The sequence below is a fragment of the Bombina bombina genome, chromosome 7 (assembly GCF_027579735.1).
Source record: "Bombina bombina isolate aBomBom1 chromosome 7, aBomBom1.pri, whole genome shotgun sequence".
Classification (NCBI taxonomy): Eukaryota; Metazoa; Chordata; class Amphibia; order Anura; family Bombinatoridae; genus Bombina; species Bombina bombina.
This window is the reverse complement of record NC_069505.1, coordinates 24,435,962-24,462,239: the sequence shown is the minus strand read 5'-3', so window position 1 is coordinate 24,462,239 and position 26,278 is coordinate 24,435,962. Positions and strand designations below refer to the sequence as shown.

General features: G+C 30.4%; 1 protein-coding gene across 1 annotated transcript in view; it reads right to left on the bottom strand.

The window, feature by feature from the left end:
* Nucleotides 1–26,278, bottom strand: part of LOC128665790 (neurexin-2-like) — a 581,704-nt gene that overhangs the window by 126,422 nt on the left and 429,004 nt on the right.

Sequence of the window (26,278 nt, the reverse complement as noted above, 5' to 3'; positions counted from 1 at the left end):
TTACTTATTTGAAGGTTGAACAGTATGTAAAACTGTTGATCAGTCAACAAATTTGCACTTAAAGGTCAACTATATGCACTCAACGTTATCTGTGTATTACTTTGGTTTGTGCATGGCATAGAAATGTGAGGGTTATATATCACAAAGGACATGTCACAGTTATAGGTCGTATATCACTTGTGGCAGTATTGATAAAAATGTTGCACTTGATATTGGATTGGTTTATGTGATTCTGTTTCTAATTAAAGTCTTAATAGTTAAGACATGACCAGAAAATGTTAACAAGTGCAGTGATTAAAAAAAAAAAAAAAAAGGTAATGCTATAGAAACTAACTTGAGGCACTAAAACTAGAATTATGTAAGACCAATAAAATGGAAGCAATATTAGTTCCTCTAATAATATTATGGATCTGCACTTATTAGGCTTTATATCAAACTGATTGTTTATTTGAGAGACGTTTCATTGCACTTATGCCCATTCTTCAGAAATGTTTGTTTGAAGAATGGGCATAAGTGCTCTTAAACATTTTTTTTCCTTTCATCTTGTAATACATATATATATACTGTGTATGTGAGAGATCTATGGTGAAAACTAGTATTCTGAATATCGAAAAGTGCTACAACTGGCTACAAATTTGTGTTGTTATTCTGTATAAATTAAAAATCACTAAGGTGATTTATTCTATATTTATATCTTGATTATGTATTTGTAAAATTATTGTTAGTATACTTTTTTTATTATAGTCAATATATTTATTTTATTAGTGTTTTGAGTCTTTTTGACTGGAAAATAATCTTTTTTTTTATGATTTTATTGTTTATGGTCTACAACCTAATATCAAAATGATCTTTAAAATTAAATAGTCATTTTTAGATTAAATTATCTGGTATCAGAGCTAAATTTAAATGCTGTAATGTTATGTATTGGTCCATAGCCACATTTTTATATTCTGCAATGCCATTGTCCTCTACAAAATTGTTTATAAAATACAATCTGCAAGATGTTATTTAGATTTGTAAAGAGCAGGTAAGACGGTTTTGGACCCTTCACTATATCATTTAATCTTTAAGCTGTTATATTTTTCAAAATATTCCTTTGGTTGAAATGATAAATGTGTGTAGTTAGTATCCTATGTAGATATAAACTATTTGCTGGTTACATTTGACCTGCTCCGATATATATTTTTCTGAGTTCTCCTTTTTTGGCAATGAAATTATCTCTAAAACACCACCACATGAGAGCAAGTATTAAACTCAGAGACTACAAATGGAATTAGTTCATTTTGTTCCTATTCATTTTTATGTATTTACAAGGTTAATTGATCTATAATGTTGGAAGTATATTTAAATTATCTTTATGGTCTTTTATCTAAGTTCTAATCTATAAAATACATTTTAGATCCTGTCAGATATTTTGGTCTTGTCTTTCAAAAAAAGAACACAAACCCCCCAAAAATTATTTAGATAGATCATACAACTATCCAATGTATTTCGGTAATCAAATTTGCTTCATTATCTTGGCATCCTTTGTTGAAGGAGCAGTAATGCACTTCTTGGAGCTATCTGAAAGTCATACATGTTCAGACACCAATCAGCAGTGTGAACAAAATAAATTAGGTAATAGAATTAAACTAAAAAGTTTTATTCAGATACCAAAAAGAAGTGAATAGGACACATGACAGATAATTAATAAGTAATTGTTTTACATAGCCAATAATAGTAATGCAGGACATGTATTGATAATGTGACATTATTTTATAGTTAATATATTTAAATGATCATATTTAATTTGTGCACTAGTTTCATAGTTTAAAATTCTGGTTTGAATGATATTTTTTATTTTTAATAAAAAATTATTAACATATGAACTGAGCATAGGCAAGGACTTTTAAAAATTGTCAAAAAACTGAGACAACAACCAAAATGTCACTCGAAACAAACAAAAATATCATTTTAACAAGTCCAATGGGTACAATTTAAAAGAGTATTTTCGAATTATCTAATTGTCCCAATCCAAGTTAGAGCAGGTATTTTTGTGCCACAAATGGATTTGAACCCAAAAACCTCACAAAACTCACGTCATGCACCTCACCAGGGAATTCAAATTGATTAAGTTGAATGGAACTTCTATGGACTATCTGTATTTGCTTTATTTTTCCTGCTACTCTATTAAAGTGATGGTAAACTCTCTTCCATTTAAAATCAGATCCGGAATATTAGTAATATTTTAGATGGAGTTGAATTCATCAGATGTAATAAAGATGCGCTATTACTTACTTTTTAATATAGATATGAAATTCAAATTCAGCGCTCTCCCCATTTGGCACTTTTGTTGTAGCTAGAGCACTGATTGGAGAACAATTCAAAACTTTAGCTCACAGAAAAATTTACTTTTAAGAGTGGGTGGCGTAGCACAGGGTATTTGAATTTCATATCTAAAATATCACCAACATTCCGGATCTGATTTTAAAAAGAGGAGAGCTTACTATCACTTTAAACTAAACTATATTCATTTTTTTAGCATGCTTTATTGGTCTCCCTGCAAATCTTTACTCTCTTCATCCTAAGCTATTGGTCATGTCTATCAACAAATCCTCAAATTTTTCTCTTAGTTTACAAGTTAACCATATGATTATTCAATTGCATCCTTTGGGTTGAATCTGTGGCTCAACAAATCATTAAAATTCCTCAAAAATAATTTATTTGTCTTCACCGCTAATCTGTATAGATTCCATCAGATATCTTGATTTATCATTTATCATTACAAGTATCAAGGATTATCTTAGGTCTTCTTTTCTTTAAATTCCTGAAGGACCTATTAATCAAAAAAAGTTACTCTTATATTAGTTTTTAATTCTAATCTTGAAATTGCTGAAAGCCCTCACTTAGTGAAAAAGTTAATATTTTATTCAACAAGATAATTATCTTTAACAATGGACACAAATATTTAGATTCTTCACATTCATTAAGGTTCATTCTCAGTTATATAATGTATCATCTGACGTTCACTAATTTAATAATGTCTATTCAACTGATCTGTTAGATAATTTGTTTCTGAGTACCTATTTTATTTACACATAAAATATTTTATCTTACCCTTCAAACTTAAAAAAACAAATATCCAATTAGTTCTGAACAAATTAGTTTTGATTGCCTATATTTTTATCTTTAAGAACTCGTTTAATATTTGCTAGTAGGCATTAGATGGTTTCCTTACTAATTTTTATCCAACAAAATAAAAATAAGTATCATTTTTAAGCTTCTGGTTATCCATTATATAAAATGTAATTTGCCCGGCACTTCCTTCTGTTTACTGAGTGATCAGACTTCTGTAGGATGTATATTTCCATTTTGAAATCTCGTTGAATTTAATACCCCCAACATTTCTGCAAGGATAGACTGTCTCTTTAATGTCATCTACAGCTCCTATAAACTGTAGCTTACTGCACCTTCAAGTGTTACTCATTTTATTTTTAAACTTTCATTCCTCTTGTTTCTTTCTAGTTTGACCATGTTTGTTTATTGTATAAGAGTGTTTTTTATTTCAAGACATACTCCAGAGACTGGCAGTTCTTATTGTATACAACTGATGTTGCCTTTTGAGTTGTGAATTATAGGTGCACATTACAGGATTGAATATAAAATTATTTGATTGTCCATTTTTGGAATATATAAAATAATCCTTTTGCTGTTTATTGAAAGCATTGCTAATTGTGTGTTGTAAATGAACAATTGTAAAATATTAGTTGACCCTTGGATTTTGTTGCCTTTAACATCAGCAGAATTCCATTTCTTTATGAATTTATTGGAGGATTTCCAATTTTAGGTTCAGCAAAGGGTTAAAAATTTGTTATTCCAATATTTTTTCATTTCATTGAAATAAAATTAGTCCCTTTAACGTTTTTATGCATTGGGTTTATAAGCTTTAAGTTTTCTCTCTCTTTCCTATTATTGCTCATTTTTATACATAGGTCGCAGATAAAGATAAATAAGAAAGAAAATATCAAAAAAATGTTTATCAGCTGTTTAGCAAAAGTTATTAGATGGTTAAATTTAAGGTTAGACTTTTGTATTCATATACACGTATATAGAAATAGATTTCAAATTTAGGTTTTGCAAGGAGTGAGAAGGAGAAGAGAATTCTAGAGGAAATGTCAAAAACACCACATATAATAAAGAAATATGGGAAGAACTAAGGAATGGAAGAAGGAAAAGAATATAAGAATTTCTACAAAATCAGCACGAAGGGCTACCCAACCTGTTGTGTCAAACACTCTTTAAATAACATTTAAAAAAAAAACATATTTCCCCTAAATTACTATTATCTCCAATTTCATAAGATTCCACTGATTTCAAAATATAGGAACTCTTACAACATGTAGGAATTTAAGATTTTGTACCTACTTTTTCAACTCACTATATGGATACTGCAGATAAATAATATAGAAAAACAAATATGGAATATTAATATTAGAATATCAAATCTAATATTCAAATATAACATTTGGATTTATAATCTAAATGTTTTATTTCCATAGATTGTCTTTAAAGCCTATGATAACTAGCATTTCTATATTGATATTTGAATATCTGAATGTTACATTTCCTATTGAAATGCTGCATTGCTCTTTGTGCATTCAATATTCATTTAAAACAATAAAAATTACGGACAATATTTACTGATTTTACTAATGTATTCAAACATTAGCCCATCCCTAGAATACTGGCAATAAATATGTATTATTTATTGGCAATCATATTTAACGAAAACATTTTTTAGAGTGTTACAATAAAAATGATTTATATAGTACTTTTGCAACAATAAATTAGTTTTAGAGTTGAACATACACAAAATATACCAAGTTACTAAGTAAAAAGTAATGCTAACTAAAATTTAGAATCAGATTTCTAAAGTGATTTCTCTTCATAAAACTAGCAATAGATATATAGATATTTAAAGTATGACGTTATTACTTCCCAATGGAAAATATAAATATATTGTTTAATATATAAAAAACATAAATCCAGATGACATGAAATATTTTATATTCTCAGTTAATTTAAACTTCACATAGAATTCTTGAAGATCAAGCGTGTTCTGTAGATGTTTACTGAAATGTACATTCTATGTACTTCTTTATTTACTTCTCTATATATTTTGGTTGATTTTTTTGATATCTAAATCTGCTTTATTCATGGGGGCCCATTTATCAAAGGGCTTGCGGACCTGATCCGACACTGCGGATCAGGTCCGCAAGACCTCGCTAAATGCGGAGAGTAACATTGCACCAGCAGCTCACAAGAGCGCTGGTGCAACGCCGCCCCCTGCTGACTCGCGGCCAATCGGCCGCCAGCAGGGGGGTGTCAATCAACCCGATCGTACTAGATCGGTTTGATTTCTGGCGATTCCTGTCCGCCTCATCAGAGCAGGCAGACAGGGTTATGGAGTAGCGGTCTTTAGAGCACTGCTTCATAACTGGTGTTTCTGGCGAGTCTGAAGACTCGCCAGAAACACGGCCCTTCAAGCTCCGTACGGAGCTTGATAAATGGGCCTGTTAGACTATCCCAGTAAATAAATATTTCATGGCCATTTTAAAAACTACTATTGTATTCTGGTAGAGAGATGCGTTAAAAAAAAAAATGGTGACCAGTTAGTATAACTGGTACTAAAAAATAAGATAAAATAAATATATTATAAATAAATTATGTTAAAAAAATGCTAAGATTTGTGCTAAAAGGTTATATTTCCTCCCTGGGATCACAAAAATAAAATAAATGTAAATAATAAAAAAAATATTGATAATGGTATTTGTCTCTTTAATTCCAGTTAGTAATCAAAAAGGACTAAAAAAAACTTATTTTAACCATTTCAATAATGTGTCTGTATAAAAATATGTGTGTATATATGTGTCTGTACAAATGTATATGTGTGTGTATATATGTATAAATGTATATGTGTGTGTATAAATGTATATATGTGTGTATCAATGTATATATGTGTGTATAAATGTATATATGTGTATGTAAATGTATATATGTGTGTATAAATGTATATATGTGTGTATAAATGTATATATATGTGTGTATATATGTCTGTATAAATGTATATATGTGTGTATAAATGTATATGTGTGTGTATAAATGTATATATGTGTGTGTATAAATGTATATGTGTGTGTATAAATGTATATATGTGTATGTAAATGTATATATGTGTATGTAAATGTATATATGTGGGTATAAATGTATACATGTGTGTATAAATGTATATATGTGTATATATGTGTGTATATATGTGTGTATAAATGTATATATGTGTGTATAAATGTATATATGTGTGTATATATGTGTGTATAAATGTATATATGTGTGTATAAATGTATATATGTGTGTATAAATGTATATATGTGTATATATGTGTGTATATATGTGTGTATAAATGTATATATGTGTGTATAAATGTATATATGTGTATGTAAATGTATATATGTGTATGTAAATGTATATATGTGTGTATAAATGTATATATGTGTGTATGTAAATGTATATATGTGTGTGTAAATGTATATATGTGTGTATAAATGTATATATGTGTGTATAAATGTATATATGTGTATGTAAATGTATATATGTGTATATATGTGTGTATAAATGTATATATGTGTGTATAAATGTATATATGTGTATGTAAATGTATATATGTGTATATATGTGTGTATATATGTCTGTATAAATGTATATATGTGTGTATAAATGTATATATGTGTGTATAAATGTATATATGTGTATATATGTGTGTATATATGTCTGTATAAATGTATATATGTGTGTATAAATGTATATATGTGTGTATAAATGTATATATGTGTATATATGTGTGTATATATGTGTGTATAAATGTATATATGTGTATGTAAATGTATATATGTGTGTATAAATGTATATATGTGTGTATAAATGTATATATGTGTGTATGTAAATGTATATATGTGTGTGTAAATGTATATATGTGTGTATGTAAATGTATATATGTGTGTATGTAAATGTATATATGTGTGTGTAAATGTATATATGTGTGTATAAATGTATATATGTGTGTATGTAAATGTATATATGTGTGTATAAATGTATATATGTGTGTATAAATGTATATATGTGTATGTAAATGTATATATGTGTATGTAAATGTATATATGTGTGTATAAATGTATATATGTGTGTATAAATGTATATATGTGTATATATGTGTGTATATATTTGTGTATAAATGTATATATGTGTGTATAAATGTATATATGTGTGTATATATGTGTGTATAAATGTATATATGTGTGTATAAATGTATATATGTGTGTATAAATGTATATATGTGTATATATGTGTGTATATATGTGTGTATAAATGTATATATGTGTGTATAAATGTATATATGTGTATGTAAATGTATATATGTGTATGTAAATGTATATATGTGTGTACAAATGTATATATGTGTGTATGTAAATGTATATATGTGTGTGTAAATGTATATATGTGTGTATAAATGTATATATGTGTGTATAAATGTATATATGTGTATGTAAATGTATATATGTGTATATATGTGTGTATAAATGTATATATGTGTGTATAAATGTATATATGTGTATGTAAATGTATATATGTGTATATATGTGTGTATATATGTCTGTATAAATGTATATATGTGTGTATAAATGTATATATGTGTGTATAAATGTATATATGTGTATATATGTGTGTATATATGTGTGTATAAATGTATATATGTGTATATATGTGTGTATATATGTGTGTATAAATGTATATATGTGTGTATAAATGTATATATGTGTATATATGTGTGTATATATGTGTGTATAAATGTATATATGTGTATGTAAATGTATATATGTGTGTATAAATGTATATATGTGTGTATAAATGTATATATGTGTGTATGTAAATGTATATATGTGTGTGTAAATGTATATATGTGTGTATAAATGTATATATGTGTGTATGTAAATGTATATATGTGTGTATAAATGTATATATGTGTGTATAAATGTATATATGTGTATGTAAATGTATATATGTGTGTATAAATGTATATATGTGTGTATAAATGTATATATGTGTATGTAAATGTATATATGTGTGCATAAATGTATATATGTGTGTATAAATGTATATATGTGTATATATGTGTGTATATATTTGTGTATAAATGTATATATGTGTGTATAAATGTATATATGTGTGTATAAATGTATATATGTGTATGTAAATGTATATATGTGTATGTAAATGTATACATGTGTATGTAAATGTATATATGTGTGTATAAATGTATATATGTGTATATATGTGTGTATATATGTGTGTATAAATGTATATATGTGTGTATAAATGTATATATGTGTGTATCAATGTATGTATACATGTGTGTGTGTGCTTTGTGTCATTTATGAATGGATGAGGGCATCAAATGACAGATTAATTAGATTGTGCTTTCAGCAAATGAAAAAAACACCATCAGGTTTAACATTCCAGGTTGGAGAGTATAAGCACAAAGATTAATGATTCAGGTTAATTAGTAAAATTAAACAGTGGAAGTTCAATTCCAATAAGTGCGAAATAATGCACATGTCCCAGCAAAATCCAATATAGGATTAATTGTGCTATAACCTCAATGGGAATGTATTCTGAATAACTGTTATCAGCTGGCTTAAAGGAACACTATGACCTGAACTAATCATGTGGTCTAGAGGTGTTGGACAAGGGTAAAACGCGCGTCCACCAATTGCAAATTGTAGCTTTGAATAAATGTAAACATCAGTCTGAATGTTTAAATAGGTGTAGTAAAAATACTTAGACTTTTAACTTTCTACACTCTTATTGTGTTATATATTACTTTTAAAAGGGTGTGCCTCTGGACTTCAAATCAGTGCACATTTTCCAACAAAATGACAAATTATTCTCTTAAACATGTTTTCTTATGCAAATATTTTCCAACACAGTGCTTAAAGGGACACTAAACCCAATTTTTTTTCTTTAATGATTCAGAAAGAGCAGCAATTTTAAGCAACTTTCTAATTTACTCCTATTATCAATTGTTATTCATTCTCTTTGTGTCTTTATTTGAAAAGCAGGAATGTAAAGATTAGGCCCATTTTAGGGTCAGCACAATGAATTGTGCTTGTTTATTGGTGGCTATATTTAGCCACCAATCAGCAAACGCTGTCCAAGATCTGGCCCAAATATGGGCCGGCTCCTAAGTTTTACATTCTTGCTTTTCAAATAAAAATAGAAAGAGAACAAATAAAAATAGAAACTAAGACAAATTAGAAAGTTGCTTAAAATTGGTTCTCTATTGGTTCTCTATTATTAAAGATTTTTTTTTTATTTAGTATCCCTTTAAAGGGACATGAAACCAACAAAAGGTTCTTTCATGAATCAGGCAGAGCATGTAGTTTTAAACAACTCTTCTCTTGGTATCTTTTGTTGAAAAACAGGTACGTAAGCTCAGGAGCGTGCACATCTAGAGCACTATATGGCAGTAGATTTGCAAGAGCACGAGATGGCAGCACTATTTCCTGCTATGTAGTGCTCCAGATACCTATCTAGGTATCTCTTCAACAAACAATATCAAGAGAACAACGCTAATTTGAAAATAGAAGTTAAATGGAAACTCTTTAAAAAATTTATTGCTCTATCTTAATAACAAAATAATTTTTTGGGGTTTCATATCGCTTTGACTTCTGATATATACTGTGCATATATAAACATTTATTGTGTGTGCAGACCTTATGTAATGCAGCACTTAATTACTGATATATACTGTGCATATATAAACATTTATTGTGTGTGCAGACCTTTTGTAATGCAGCACTTAATTTCTGATATATACTGTGCATATATAAACATTTATTGTGTGTGCAGACCTTATGTAATACAACACTTAATTACTGATATATACTGTGCATATATAAACATTTATTGTGTGTGCAGACCTTATGTAATGCAGCACTTAATTACTGATATATACTGTGCATATATAAACATTTATTGTGTGTGCAGACCTTATGTAATTCAGCACTTAATTACTGATATATACTGTGCATATATAAACATTTATTGTGTGTGCAGACCTTATGTAATGCAGCACTTGATTACTGATATATACTGTGCATATATAAACATTTATTGTGTGTGCAGACCTTATGTAATGCAGCACTTAATTACTGATATATATTGTGCATATATAAACATTTATTGTGTGTGCAGACCTTATGTAATGCAGCACTTAATTACGGATATATACTGTGCATATATAAACATTTATTGTATGCTCAGACCTTATGTAATGTGGCACTTAATTACTGATATATACTGTGCATATATAAACATTTATTGTCTGTACAGACCTTATGTAATGCAGTACTTAATTACTGATATATACTCTGCATATATAAACATTTATTGTGTGTGCAGACCTTATGTAATGTAGCACTTAATTACTGATATATACTCTGCATATATAAACATTTATTGTGTGTGCAGACCTTATGTAATGTAGCACTTAATTACTGATATATACTCTGCATATATAAACATTTATTGTGTGTGCAGACCTTATGTAATGCAGCACTTAATTACTGATATATACTGTGCATATATAAACATTTATTGTGTGTGCAGACCTTATGTAATGCAGCACTTAATTAGTGATATATACTGTGCATATATAAACATTTATTGTGTGTGCAGACCTTATGTAATGTAGCACTTAATTACTGATATATACTCTGCATATATAAACATTTATTGTGTGTGCAGACCTTATGTAATGCAGCACTTAATTACTGATATATAATGTGCATATATAAACATTTATTGTGTGTGCAGACCTTATGTAATGTAGCACTTAATTACTGATATATACTGTGCTTATATAAACATTTATTGTGTGTGCAGACCTTATGTAATGTAGCACTTAATTACTGATATATACTGTGCATATATAAACATTTATTGTGTGTGCAGACCTTATGTAATGCAGCATGTAATTACTGATATATACTGTGCATATATAAACATTTATTGTGTGTGCAGACTTTTGTAATGCAGCACTTAATTACTGATATATACTGTGCATATATAAACATTTATTGTGTATGCAGACCTTTTGTAATGCAGCACTTAATTACTGATATATACTCTGCATATATAAACATTTATTGTGTGTGCAGACCTTATGTAATGCAGCACTTAATTACTGATATATACTTTGCATATATAAACATTTATTGTGTGTGCAGACCTTTTGTAATGCTGTACTTAATTACTGATATATACTGTGTATATAAACATTTATTGTGTGTGCAGACCTTATGTAATACAGCACTTAATTACTGATATATACTGTACATATATAAACATTTATTGTGTGTGCAGACCTTTTGTAATGCAGCACTTAATTACTGATATATACTATGCATATATAAACATTTATTGTGTGTATAGACCTTATGTAATGTAGTACTTAATTACTGATATAAACTGTGTATATATATATATATATATATATATATATATATATATATATATAATATATATAAACATTTATTATGTGTGCAGACCTTATGTAATGCAGCACTTTATTACTGATATATACTGTGCATATATAAACATTTATTGTGTGTGTTGACCTTATGTAATGCAGCACTTTATTACTGATATATACTGTGCATATATAAATATTTATTGTGTGTGCAGACCTTATGTAATGCAGCACTTTATTATTGATATATACTGTGCATATATAAACATTTATTGTGTGTGCAGACTTTTTGTAATGCAGCACTTAATTACGGATACATACTATGCATATATAAACATTTATTGTGTGTATAGACCTTATGTAATGTAGTACTTAATTACTGATATATACTGTATATATATATATATATATATATATATATATATATAAACATTTATTATGTGTGCAGACCTTATGTAATGCCGCACTTTATTACTGATATATACTGTGCATATATAAACATGTATTGTGTGTGTTGACCTTATGTAATGCAGCACTTAATTATTGATATATACTATGCATATATAAACACTTATTGTGTGTGCAGACCTTATGTAATGCAGCACTTTATTACTGATATATACTGTGCATATATAAACATTTATTGTGTGTGCAGAACTTATGTAATGCAGCACTTAATTACTGATATATAATGTGCATATATAAACATTTATTGTGTGTGCAGACCCTTTGTAATGCAGAACTTAATTACTGATATATAGTGCGCTTGTATAAACATTTATTTGTGTGCAGACCTTATGTAATGCAGCACTTAATTACTGATATATACTGTGCATATATAAACATTTATTGTGTGTGCAGACCTTATGTAATGCAGCACTTAATTACTGATATATACTATGCATATATAAACATTTATTGTGTGTATAGACCTTATGTAATGTAGTACTTAATTACTGATATATACTGTGTGTGTATATATATATATATATATATATATATATATATATATATAAACATTTATTATGTGTGCAGACCTTATGTAATGCAGCACTTTATTACTGATATATACTGTGCATATATAAACATTTATTGTGTGTGTTGACCTTATGTAATGCAGCACTTAATTATTGATATATACTGTGCATTTATAAACACTTATTGTGTGTGCAGACCTTATGTAATGCAGCACTTTATTACTGATATATACTGAGCATATATAAACATTTATTGTGTGTGCAGAACTTATGTAATGCAGCACTTAATTACAGATATATAATGTGCATATATAAACATTTATTGTGTGTGCAGACCCTTTGTAATGCAGAACTTAATTACTGATATATAGTGCGCTTGTATAAAAATGTATTTGTGTGCAGACCTTATGTAATGCAGCACTTAATTACTGATATATACTGTGCATATATAAACATTTATTGTGTGTGCAGACCTTATGTAATGCAGCACTTAATTACTGATATATACTATGCATATATAAACATTTATTGTGTGTATAGACCTTATGTAATGTAGTACTTAATTACTGATATATACTGGGTGTGTGTATATATATATATATATATATATATATATATCAAAATAACAAGAGTATTGCATTGAGCAATGATACTTTTTTTTTTTTATATACTGTGCATATATATACATTTATTGTGTGTGCAGACCTTTTGTAATGCAGCCCTTAATTACTGATATATACTGTGCATATATAAACATTTATTGTGTGTGCAGACCTTTTGTAATACAGCACTTATTTACTGATATATATACTGTGCATATATAAACATTTATTATGTGTGCAGACCTTATGTAATACCGCACTTTATTACTGATATATACTGTGCATATATAAACATTTATTGTGTGTGTTGACCTTATGTAATGCAGCACTTTATTACTGATATATACTGTGCATATATAAACATTTATTGTGTGTGTTGACTTTATGTAATGCAGCACTTAATTATTGATATATACTGTGCATATATAAACACTTATTGTGTGTGCAGACCTTATGTAATGCAGCACTTAATTACTGATATATACTGTGCATATATAAACATTTATTGTGTGTGCAGACCTTATGTAATGCAGCACTTAATTACTGATATATACTGTGCATATATAAACATTTATTGTGTGGGCAGACCTTTTGCAATGCAGCACTTGATTACTGATATATACTGTGCATATATAGACATTTATTGTGTGTGTTGACCTTATGTAATACAGCACTTAATTACTGATATATACTGTGCATATATAAACACTTATTGTGTGTGCAGACCTTATGTAATGCAGCACTTAATTACTGATATATACTGTGCATATATAAACATTTATTGTGTGTGCAGACCTTATGTAATGCAGCACTTAATTACTGATATATACTGTGCATATATAAACATTTATTGTGTGTGCAGACTCTGGCCAATATTTATCAAGCTCCGTACAGTCTTCAGACTTGCCAGAAACACAAGTTATGAAGCAGCGGTCTAAAGACCGCTGCTCCATAACCCTGTCCGCCTGCTCTGAGCAGGCCTACAGACATCGCCGGAAATCAACCCGATCGAGTACGATCGGGTTGATTGACACCTCCCTGAGTCAGCAGGGGGCGGCGTTGCACAAGCAGCTCTTGTGAGCTGCTGGTGCAATGTTAAATGCGGAGAGCGTATTGCTCTCCGCATTTAGCGAGGTCTTGCGGACCTGATCCGCACTGTCAGATCAGGTCTGCAAGACCGTTGATAAATAGAGGCCCTTGTGTAATGCAGCACTTAATTACTTATATATACCGTGCATATATAAACAGTTATTGTGTGTGCAGACCTTTTGTAATGCAGCACGTAATTACTGATATATACTGTGCATATATATACATTTATTGTGTGTGCAGACCTTTTGTAATGCAGCACTTAATTACTGATATATACTGTGCATATATAAACATTTATTGTGTGTGCAGACCTTTTGTAATACAGCACTTAATTACTGATATATATACTGTGCATAAATAAACATTTATTGTGTGCAGACCTTATGTAATGCAGCATTTAATTACTGATATATACTTTGCATATATAAACATTTATTGTGTGTGCAGACTTTGTGTAATGCAGCACTTAATTACTGATATTTACGTTGCATATATAAACATTTATTGTGGGTGCAGATCTTATGTAATGCAGTACTTAATTACTGATATATACTGTACATATAAAATATTTATTGTGTGTGCAGACCTTTTGTAATGCAGCACTTAATTACTGATATATACTGTGCATATATAAACATTTATTGTGTTATATACTGTGCATATATAAACATTTATTGTGTGTGCAGACCTTATGTAATGCAGCACTTAATTACTGATATATACTGTGCATATATAAACATTTATTGTGTGTGCAGATCTTATATAATGTAGCACTTAATTACTGATATATACTGTGCATATATAAACATTTATTGTTTGTACAGATCTTATGTAATGTAGCACTTAATTACTGATATATACTGTGCATATATAAACATTTATTGTGTGTGCAGACCTTATGTAATGCAGCATTTATTACTAATATATACTGTGCATATATAAACATGTATTGTGTGTGCAGACCTTATGTAATGCGGCACTTAATTACTGATATATACTGTGCATATATAAAGATTTATTGTGTGTGCAGACTTTTTGTAATGCGCACTTAATTACTGATATATACCGTGTATATATAAACATTTATTGTGTGTGCAGACCTTTATAATGCGGCACTTAATTACTGATATATACTGTGCATATATAAAGATTTATTGTGTGTGCAGATTTTTTGTAATGCAGCACTTAATTACTGATATATACCGTGTATATATAAACATTTATTGTGTGTGCAGACCTTTATAATGCGGCACTTAATTACTGATATATACTGTGCATATATAAACATTTATTGTGTGTGCAGACCTTATGTAATGCAGCACTTAATTACTGATATATACTGTGCATATATAAACATTTATTGTGTGTGCAGACCTTATGTAATGCCGCACTTAATTACTGATATATACTGTACATATATAAACACTTATTGTGTGTGCAGACCTTATGTAATGCAGCACTTTATTGCTAATATATCCTGTGCATATATAAACATTTATTGTGTGTGCAGACCTTATGTAATGCTGCATTTAATTACTGATATATACTGTGCATATATAAACATTTATTGTGTGTATAGACCTTATGTATTGCGGCACTTAATTACTGATATATACTGTGCATATATAAACATTTATTGTGTGTGCAGACCTTATGTAATGCAGCACTTAATTACTGATATATACTGTGCACATATAAACATTTATTGTGTGTGCAGACCGTATGTAATCCTGCACTTAATTACTGATATATACTGTGCATATATAAACATTTATTGTGTGTGCAGACCTTATGTAATGCAGCACTTAATTTCTGATATATACTGTGCATATATAAACATTTATTGTGTGTGCAGACCTTATGTAATGCAGCACTTAATTACTGATATATACGGTGCATATATAAACACTTATTGTGTGTGCAGACCTTTTGTAATGTGGCACTTAATTACTGATATATACTGTGCATATATAAACACTTATTGTGTGTGCAGACCTTATGTAATGCAGCACTTTATTGCTAAAATATCCTGTGCATATAGACCTTTTGTAAATTTGCAATTAATTGCTTATACTGTATATATTGTGCATAAATAAAATGTTTTTATGTGTAGACCTTTTGCACTGTCTTTAATTGCTCATGATATACATATATATTAAATATAGGGAAATTACAAGTTATCTATTATAATTTGTACCCTATGGGGTAGATTTATCATAGTGCAAGCAGACATTATTGTACAAGCAGTGCTGGTGCAATGCTGCCCCCTGCAGATTCGCCGCCAATCGGCCGCTAGTTAGGGTTCTCAATCAACCCGAACGGGTTGATTTCTGTGCGCGGCCTCAGAGCAGGCGGACAAGTTAAGGAGCAGCGGTCTTTAGAGCATAAAGGCTTGTGCGGAAACAGTGGCATCAAGCTTCATACTGAGCTTAAAGGGACACTGAACCCAAATTTTTGGTTCAGAATCATGGACAGCACTTTTTTATTGGTGCTGTCCTATCAGCAAGGACAACCCAGGTTGTTCACCAAAAATGGGCCGGCATCTAAACTTACATTCTTGATTTTCAAATAAACACACCAAGAGAATGAAGAAAATTTGATAATAGGAGTATATTAGAAAGTTGCTTAAAATGGCATGCTCTATCTGAATCACTAAAGAAAAAAAAAATGGGTTCAGTGTCCCTTTAATAAATCGGCCCCTATGTCTGTAATGCGCACTTTTTTTTTTTTTTTTATTTTTTTTTTAAGATCTGTTCACTGCCAATGTTTTTGTTTAACTTAAATTCAATGCTACATACCTGGATGCCCTATTAATATCCCTGTAATAGTTTAATCACCTAAAATAAAAAGTGTAAATCTAACAGTAAAATATATTGATTTTGATTTTTTTTGTAGCTATATAATTGTTATCTTGCAAAATCTTTAGTTTTCAATGAAAACTGCTGCCTTTTTTTCCCCATCATATAGTAAAATTTACAACTGCAATAGAATGTAAGCCATCTCATGGTATTTAAGCCTGAAATAGACTGCATATCAAAAGCATGAGCGTAACATCCACAGTACACACTTGATTCTCATAAATCCGTAGAACAATTAAAACTAGCAGAATTCTGCGTTAAGCACTAGTTTGTTGAGAAGCTTTTATAAATGGTCCACAAAACTGTCAAAAAATTTTGCTTGATTATAAAACAGCTAAATATAAAAAGTTGTATTTTAAGTAATAAAATAGCATTAAACATCCGGTTTGGATGACAAAAAAAGCCACTCTTGTATAAATTATTAAATCACTGAGCGCATCGCTAGACTTCCAGGCAATTAAGGGCTAGGATACGAGTGGCGCGCTAACTGTTGCACGAGATATCTGTTTTTTGCGCATATTACAAGTTGAAAGTAAATGCAAATGCGTGAGGGCTATCGCGATTTAAGCTTGTCAGGTTAGCGCAACTTCAGAGCTCTGGTAAGCTGTTGCACAAGACTAAACAGTGGCACAAAATACATCAAAATACTTTTAAAAGTACAGTTACACTCATATTAACACTAATAAAAAATATTTTAAAAAAATTGCATTAAAAAGTTATAAGGGCTTAGAGATATGAGGTTTCAGGTGTTAGTAAAAAGGGCTGCAAAGGGCTTTAACATAGAAATACATACATATCTAAATATGTATGTATGTATATATACATTTATATGTGTTTACATACAGTATCCCACAAAAGTGAGTACACCCCTCACATTTCTGTAAATATTTTATTATATAATTTCATGTAACACTGAAGAAATGACACTTTGCTACAATGTAAAGTAGTGAGTGTACAGCCTGTATAACAGTGTAAATTTGCTGTCCCCTCAAAATAACTCAACACACAGCCATTAATGTCTAAACTGTTGGCAACAAAAGTGAGTACACCCCTAAGTGGAAATGTCCAAATTGGGCCCAATTAGCCATTTTCCCTCCCCCGGTGTCATGTGACTCATTAGTGTTAAAAGGTCTCAGGTGTGAATGGGGAGCAGGTGTGTTAAATTTGGTGTTATCACTCTCACACTCTCTTATACTGGTCACTGGAAGTTCAACATGGCGCCTCATGTCAAAGAACTCTCTCAGGATCTGAAAAAAATAATTGTTGCTCTACATAAAGATGGCCTAGGCTATAAGAAGATTGCCAAGACCATACAACGGTTTCACAGGACAGGTTCCACTCAGAACAGGCCTCGCCATGTTTGACCAAAGAAGTTGAGTGCACATGCCCAGCGTCATATCCAGAGGTTGTTAATGAGAAATAGACGTATGAGTTCTGCCAGCATTGCTGCAGAGGTTGAAGGGGGAAGGGGTCAGCCTGTCAGTGCTCAGACCATGCACCACACACTGTATCAAATTGGACTGCATGGTTGTCCCAGAAGAAAGCCTCTTCTAAAGATGATGCACAAGAAAGCCCGCAAACAGTTTGCAGAATGCAAGCAGACTAAGGACATGGATTACTGGAACCATGAACTGTGGTCCGATGAGACCAAGATAAACTTATTGGGTTCAGATGGTGTCAAGCATGTGTGGCAGCAACTAGGTGAGGAGTACAAAGCCAAGTGTGTCTTGCCTACAGTCAAGCATGGTGGTGGGAGTGTCATGGTCTGGGCCTGCATGAGTGCTGCCAGCACTGGGGAGCTACAGTTCATTGAGGGAACCATGAATGCCAATATGTACTGTGACATAATGAAGCAAAGCATGATCCCCTCCCTTCGGAAACTAGGCCGCAGGGCAGTATTCCAACATGATACAACCCCAAACACACCTCCAAGATGACCACTGCCTTGCTAAAGAAGCTGAGGGTAAAGGTGATGGACTGGCCAAGCATGACTCCAGACCTAAACCCTATTGAGCATCTGTGGGGCATCCTCAAATGGAAGGTGGGGGAACACAAGGTCTCTAACATCCACCAGCTCTCTGATGTCGTCATGGAGGAGTGGAAGAAGACTCCAGTGGCAACCTGTGAAGCTCTGGTGAACTCCAAGCCCAAGAGGGTTAAGACAGTGCTGGAAAATAATGGTGGCCACACAAAATATTGACACTTTGGGCCCAATTTGGACATTTCCACTTAGGGGTGTACTCACTTTTGTTGCCAACAGTTTAGACATTAATGCCTGTGTGTTGATTTATTTTGTGGGGACAGCAAATTTACACTGTTATACAGGCTGTACACTCACTAATTTACATTGTTGCAAAGTGTCATTTCTTCAGTGTTGTCACATGAAAAGATATAATAAATATTTACAAAAATGTGAGGGGTGTACTCACTTTTGTGGGATACTGTATGTATTTATGTATTTATATGTGTATATATGTATTTACAGACATATACACATATAAAGACATAAATACAAATGTATACATATATAGACATATATACAAGTGTATTTGAAGCCCTTTGCAGTCAAGTAGCTTAAAAATCCTATTTATGCAATAATTATTTTAATAAAGTGTTTAACTGTGTATGCACTGTAAATATTTCCCATTCCAATGTTCTGCACATAGGGGAATATGTTCCAGGTATATTTAAATTGATATTCCTATAGATATCTGTATATATCTATATATATAGTTTTTTCTTTTTCACTTTTCGCTCTCATTTAAAGTCTATGGGGGGAAAATGTTACTGCAGTTGCAATAGTCTAAGTTTGTCTTTTTGGTTTTTTTGCACTCGTGCAATACAACTTGTAATACAAGTGCAACCCAACATGCATAGCGAAGTTAACGTGTGAGTGGGAGTGCTAAATTGTGCTCCACTTTATCTGTTTTTGTAGGAAACAAATATAAGGTATTATAAGGGAAAAAAAGAAAAATCTGCTTCAAAGATTATATGTCTAAACCAAATTTTAAGTAAAATTACTAGATAATATTTATCAGGTATATGCACCGTAATACCCCTGTGAAAAATACTATTGTATTATTATAGGGACAATAAACAACTTGTTATTACCAGACATTTCTATTATGTTGCTAAAGGATAACATATTACTTCAAGAACAAATTAACACCTTGAATGCAGTGATTATTTTTTTTATAGCCAAATTCAACCCTCTACTTGTCTGATTTGAAGGAGCCGATTTAGGCTTGCTTCTGTAGACATCAAGGCTTGCTACGGTCATAATGTTAGTATAAAGTTCTTTGTTTTGCAGTTGTTATCCATTTAAGCCAATTTAATATATATATGTAGCAGGGCAAGCCTTAAAATGTCTGCAAGGTGCTTTCTTATCTCTGAGCATCCTCACATTTTCAGAGCTAAATTCCACAAAAATAAAGCATAATTTATAATGAATGTATGCTGTCATGTTTTACTATCTAGTTCTTTACTGTCACTTTAATTATATCCACATCTGGTTCGGTGTCAAAATCTCTTTTTTTTTATATATATCACTGTAGTTTTAATACGTTTTTTTTTATAATGACCTTTACAGGTATATAAGATAGTAGGAGCATCATCTCGCGGTGCGTTTTTCAGTAGCAACAAGAGCAGAAAACATTGTGGTTGGGAAGCTGAAACCTCTTATGTTCTGGGATACTCACACGTGTATGAAGATGCCCAAACCATAGAAGTGTAAATATTATTGTAACCAAAGTTGTCTTTTCCCAAGATCTTCAAAAGAACAATGGTTATACCAGCCTCAATTTATAAAAATTACCTTTATTGTTTTTCTACAGGGTCCATAGGAATAAAATAGAACATTTCAAGCCTACTTTAGTCCCTTAGTCAAGGGTATGCATGACTAAGGGCCTAAAGTAGGCCCGGAACATTGTATTTTATCCTTTGGACCCTGTAGAACAACAATAAAGGTCCTTTGTATAAAGTGAGGCTGGAATCACCTTTGTTCTTTTGCTGATATTGAGCCTTGGCAGCCTTGGATTTGATGCCCACACATATATGTGCTGTTTTCCAGTTAGCTTGTTCAAATTGGAAGTTTTCCCAAGATACCAGATTCATATGTGACAAGAGAAAAATAAATAGATGGTTTAGGGTTCAATTAACGTTTATTTTCAAACCTAGACCTTCTCTATTTCAATGCTGAAAACTGAATATTAATAGTTTCATTAAGAATGTGGTGAAGCTTCTACAGTAATAAAAAAGGCACGAGTCTCATTTGCAGAAGATCAGTATCCTAAGTTTGGGACTCTAATAATATATCATTGTTCTTAAGTTTACAAAATCTAAAATAAAATTAATTTTAGAGATTTCAGAATGAACAATTCTAACATTTCCACTGAATCTTCAGAATGGTTGGGTAAAATATAGAGAGATCCAGGCAAAGTAAGAAAAGGAAATAAAGAAAGGGTAGGGGTGTAATGGAGGAAAGGTGTTGAGTATGGTTCCAATACCGCGGTGGACATCATTCCTCATTTTATTTTTTATTTTTTGTTAAGATGAATTTTCTCCCCCTTCTCACTGTACAAAATGTTTAACCAAGCTTCCCCTTCCCCCAGAAAGTTACCTTTGTCTAGCAGCCACTCGTCTACAACGCGACCCAGGCGGTAGGGGATGCGCTGACGGGCAAGTGCCAATCTGTCACTATCTGGGTTCCCTTTATAGAGTTTTAATAAAAGAACATTACAAGCATTAGGATCTGAAAGGTGAAAGGTTAGAGGTTAACAGGTCATGGCACAGTTACAGTGGTTAGAGCAAGGTTAAAAGAGATTTAGAAGATTAACCCCTCCATGGCCCCATCACCGTCCAACAAAAGTATATATTTTTTAGATTAGGAATGGACTGCAAGAATAGGGAAAATTTCATAATCTATGTTTCCAAAATGTAAACCTTTATAGAAATGCAAATGTATAAAATGTGAGTTTTAAAGTGTCAATGGTTTGATCTTTGGAGCAGGACAAGATTTCCATTTCTGATTAGACGTAATAATACTCTTCCATTTCTAGCTTGGCTACAACAATCCATTCATACAACCATTATGGCATTAACCCTCCATTCCTAATTCATTCAAAGCATTTCTAGCTTACATGATGATACTTCCCATCTTCAGGTAACCTCAAGAAAGCTCTATCATCTCTAGTAAAACCTTTTATACTTTTCTCTTTAATTTTTAACCTTGATAATGCTTTACCATTTCAACACTTTTCTATTTGTAGATTAACCATGAAAATTGTCCACTGTGTAAAGTTCAACTATAGCAATGCTCTTCCATTCCTTACTCAGACACGACAAGCGTCTTCCATTTCTAGAATGCTCATTCATTTCGAACACCACCATGGCAATCCTCTTGTAATTGTAGTTCAATGTTAAAAACTCTCATCCATTTCTAGTTACCCATGACAATGCTTATCCATGGGAACACAATCTATTTCTAGTACAACTATGACACTATTCTTTACATTTCCACCACAACAATCATCTATTTCCTGCTCTGTCATTGCAATGCTCTTTTTTATGAGTCATTTATCACATTGCTTATTATTAAGCATGACTATAACAACATTCACTAGAACAATACTCTTCTAAATGGTAAAGTTCTTAAGATGATAGTTACACAATGGTAAATTATTCCCATTGCTTAATCTGCAATGAGAAAATTCTTCCACTGCTCACTCCACTATACTAAAATACATAAATAAATAGCTTTAGCTCTGACAAAGAACCCCGTTAATGTCACAACAATTATACAAAAACATCCAGTCTAACTAAACCTACACACCAGCAAAGGGAACTGCATTTTTTGCACATATTTAGACAAAACCTCAACAACTGTCTTAAATGTTAGGATTATGATAACAGCATTCCCATTACTGTACTACAAAAAGTGTGTATTTCATTTGGGCGTTCTCTGAGTATTTTTAGTATTTTTATGACATTCCAGCCTATTTGGTTGTATATCTCTTAGATTTGGTAAACATAAATGAAGCAGGGTTTAATCTGGATTTTTACTGAACATCCACAGACATAAATAAAATACAAGCACAGCCAATATGAATATAAAATATGGTGGTTAATTTATTGAAAATCAATGGTGACTACCTCTTGTTTTAATGTATTTTTTTTAATTCATTTTATTAGTTATATTAATTTATAAAGTGTGTAATTAAGGTGACAATGCATTGTATTTTCCATTTAATGTATTCCCATTAAATGTACTGGAAATAACTCATTTAGGTTTATTCTTACAATTGAAACATGGGAATTGAGCACACATAAAAATGTTAAATATGAAAAGCCATACAACCAGCCAAGATTAAGCATTTGGAACCTACCAAAAGGTCAAGACTTGAAAAAGGAAAAATGTAATTTAAAAAAAAAAAAAATGTGTTTTATTATTAATTATAATACCTTTGTCAATACTCTTATTGCAAAGTATTTGCATGGTGTATGTAATGCAAAGACATTCAAAAACCATTTTTTTTCTAATAGTAAGAAATGGTATTGAATTTAAAAACTGTGCAAAGGCTAAGAGAGAGAATTACATACAATGGATTAGAATAAACCTATTTTTTTTTTTCTAAACCCTAGAAAACACAACTACAATGACCATTAAAATTTTAATTTAAACATTATTTGAACTTCAACATAAGAAAAACATTAATATTATATCAAACTAAATTAATATATTTTGATGTCAAAGCTTCTCTGAAAAAAATGAGTTGTACAATTTGATACAGAGAATCATTTTACTATAATATCTTTTTCACATATGGTAACAATATAAAAAAATCTGTACATTTGTTTTATATATTTATTTAAATACTTATTACATAGAAATGGTAATTAATATCAAAAGTTAAACATATTGCTCAAATTCATCATCAATACTGAATAGTCATTTTTTTTTTGGATGCTTATCTTTAGATTCTGTGAAGGTCTGAGAAAATCTCCAAATATTGGTAATATACCGCTTGTTATTTAAAAAAAATAATAATTGTGTGTGTTTTAATGTTTTAATGTTATATTTTGTAGTAATTTTACTAATGCAATTGCTTTGCCTTCTATTGGATTGCAATGGCTTAGAAAACAAAAAAATCACCCTAACTGCCATATAATATTTTTGAATAAAAAAGGTGTTAAATGTGTACAATCAACCAGAAATCATACTCCACATTTATTTAAAGGGACATTGTACACTCATTTTTTCTTTGCATAAATGTTTTGTAGATGATCTATTTATATAGCCCATAACTTTCTTTTTTTTATGTATAGTTTTGCTTATTTTTAAATAATAATTTCAGACTCCTAACCAAGCCCCAAAGTTTTATTAGAATACCGTCAGCTACCTACTCCAGCTTGTTCCTGTTTGTGTGAAGGGTCTTTTCATATGCAAAATACAGGGGAGTGGGGAGTGTCTTATTTCCCACTTGCAGTGGGCTTTCCAGCTACCATTTCAACAGAGCTAAACTGAGAGCTTCTAAGTAAGTTTTTAAACCATTTTATACTGGATTTATATATCAGTATCTGTGCATCTTATTCTTTATAGTAATGTCTATTACATGCAGTTATATGAAAATTACTGTATACTGTCCCTTTAATTTTATCTTATATTTCAAATTGCACAGCACCAATTAAATGTACTGCAGTTAGGTATATGAATATATTTTTAAACTTCTTCCCTTTGTCTACATATATTTTTTTTACCTATAATATAATGTGAAAAAAATGTTAAGGACTTTTAAGACAGATATAAAATATATAATTTTTTAAATACATTTTTTAAAATTAAGCTTCTATTTCTACTTCGATTTTTTAATAAACAATTTATGTATTTGTTTTATCTAAATAACCTTACATTATTTTTATTATATATATATATGTGTGTACAGTATATGTTTCTTTCAAATGATGAATTTATCATAATTGCATTGATTTTTTGAAGTAAATATTTACAGCATGCTTCAATGTCTTTCAATTACAGTAAAGTTTAGAAACACACAAATATATTCATTATTTAGTTTAATATATTCCACCTTCTCACACTTTTCTTCATTTCTGCTAAAAATATGTAAAATTTTCCCAAATCTTGCATTCCAAACTCACTCAAATGATTTTTGTTCCAATAACCTAATGAAAATTTGAGAGGAGGACAGAAGGGGTTAAAAGCTAAATACTAATTAGTTCTGTTTAGTGTTTAGTTATTTAATGGTTAGTTTTATAAACAAATGACCACATTTTAAAAAAATTTAATTTATTATTTTTTTCATATCTTAAATAATTCCCATTTTCTATAGTTTTTACTAAGAATACTTAGGTATTCATCACAAAGTACAAACACATCATTTTTATTTCTCCACGTCAAATGAACCACCCCAAAAATATAAACAATATTTTGTTGATAAGTAACCAAAGCAGATTATTGGAAGGGAAACCAATCTGATTGTTAATATTAACCATTTTGGTCAACATAACCCACATTTTTTAACCAACAACGCTATCGTGATCAAATGATATTAAATTTAAGACTACAAATATTTTTTACATTGTAAATTGTTTGTTTGAATTTTAATTTGGAATGTGGGAGACCAACTTATATTTCTATATAGACACAAAGAGGCATGGATTTAAAAATATTTATACTGAATTTAATTTCTTGAAAACTTTAAAGAGGAATTCATCTTATAAATGAAGTCAACATAAAATATTTATTTAGTTATGGTGAAAAGGCTGGATGCATGCTTCTTACTTAAATATGCTTCCAATTTATTGAACCCTGCTGCATAATATGCAATGGTTATTTAGAACATCTAAAAAAAACCTCTAATAGGTTTTCAAACCAATGCACATTTTTCTAACAAAATGATTATATCTATCTATCTATCTATCTATATCTATCTATCTATCTATCTATCTGTATCAATCTATCTATATCTATCTATCTATCTATCTATCTGTATCAATCTATCTATATCTATCTATCTATCTATCTATCTATCTATCTATCTATCAATCATCAATCAATCTATTCATCTATATATTTATCTATCTATCTACCTATATATCTATCTATCTATCTATCTAGCTCTATCTATCTATCTATCACTCAATCTATCTGTATCTATCTATCTACCTATC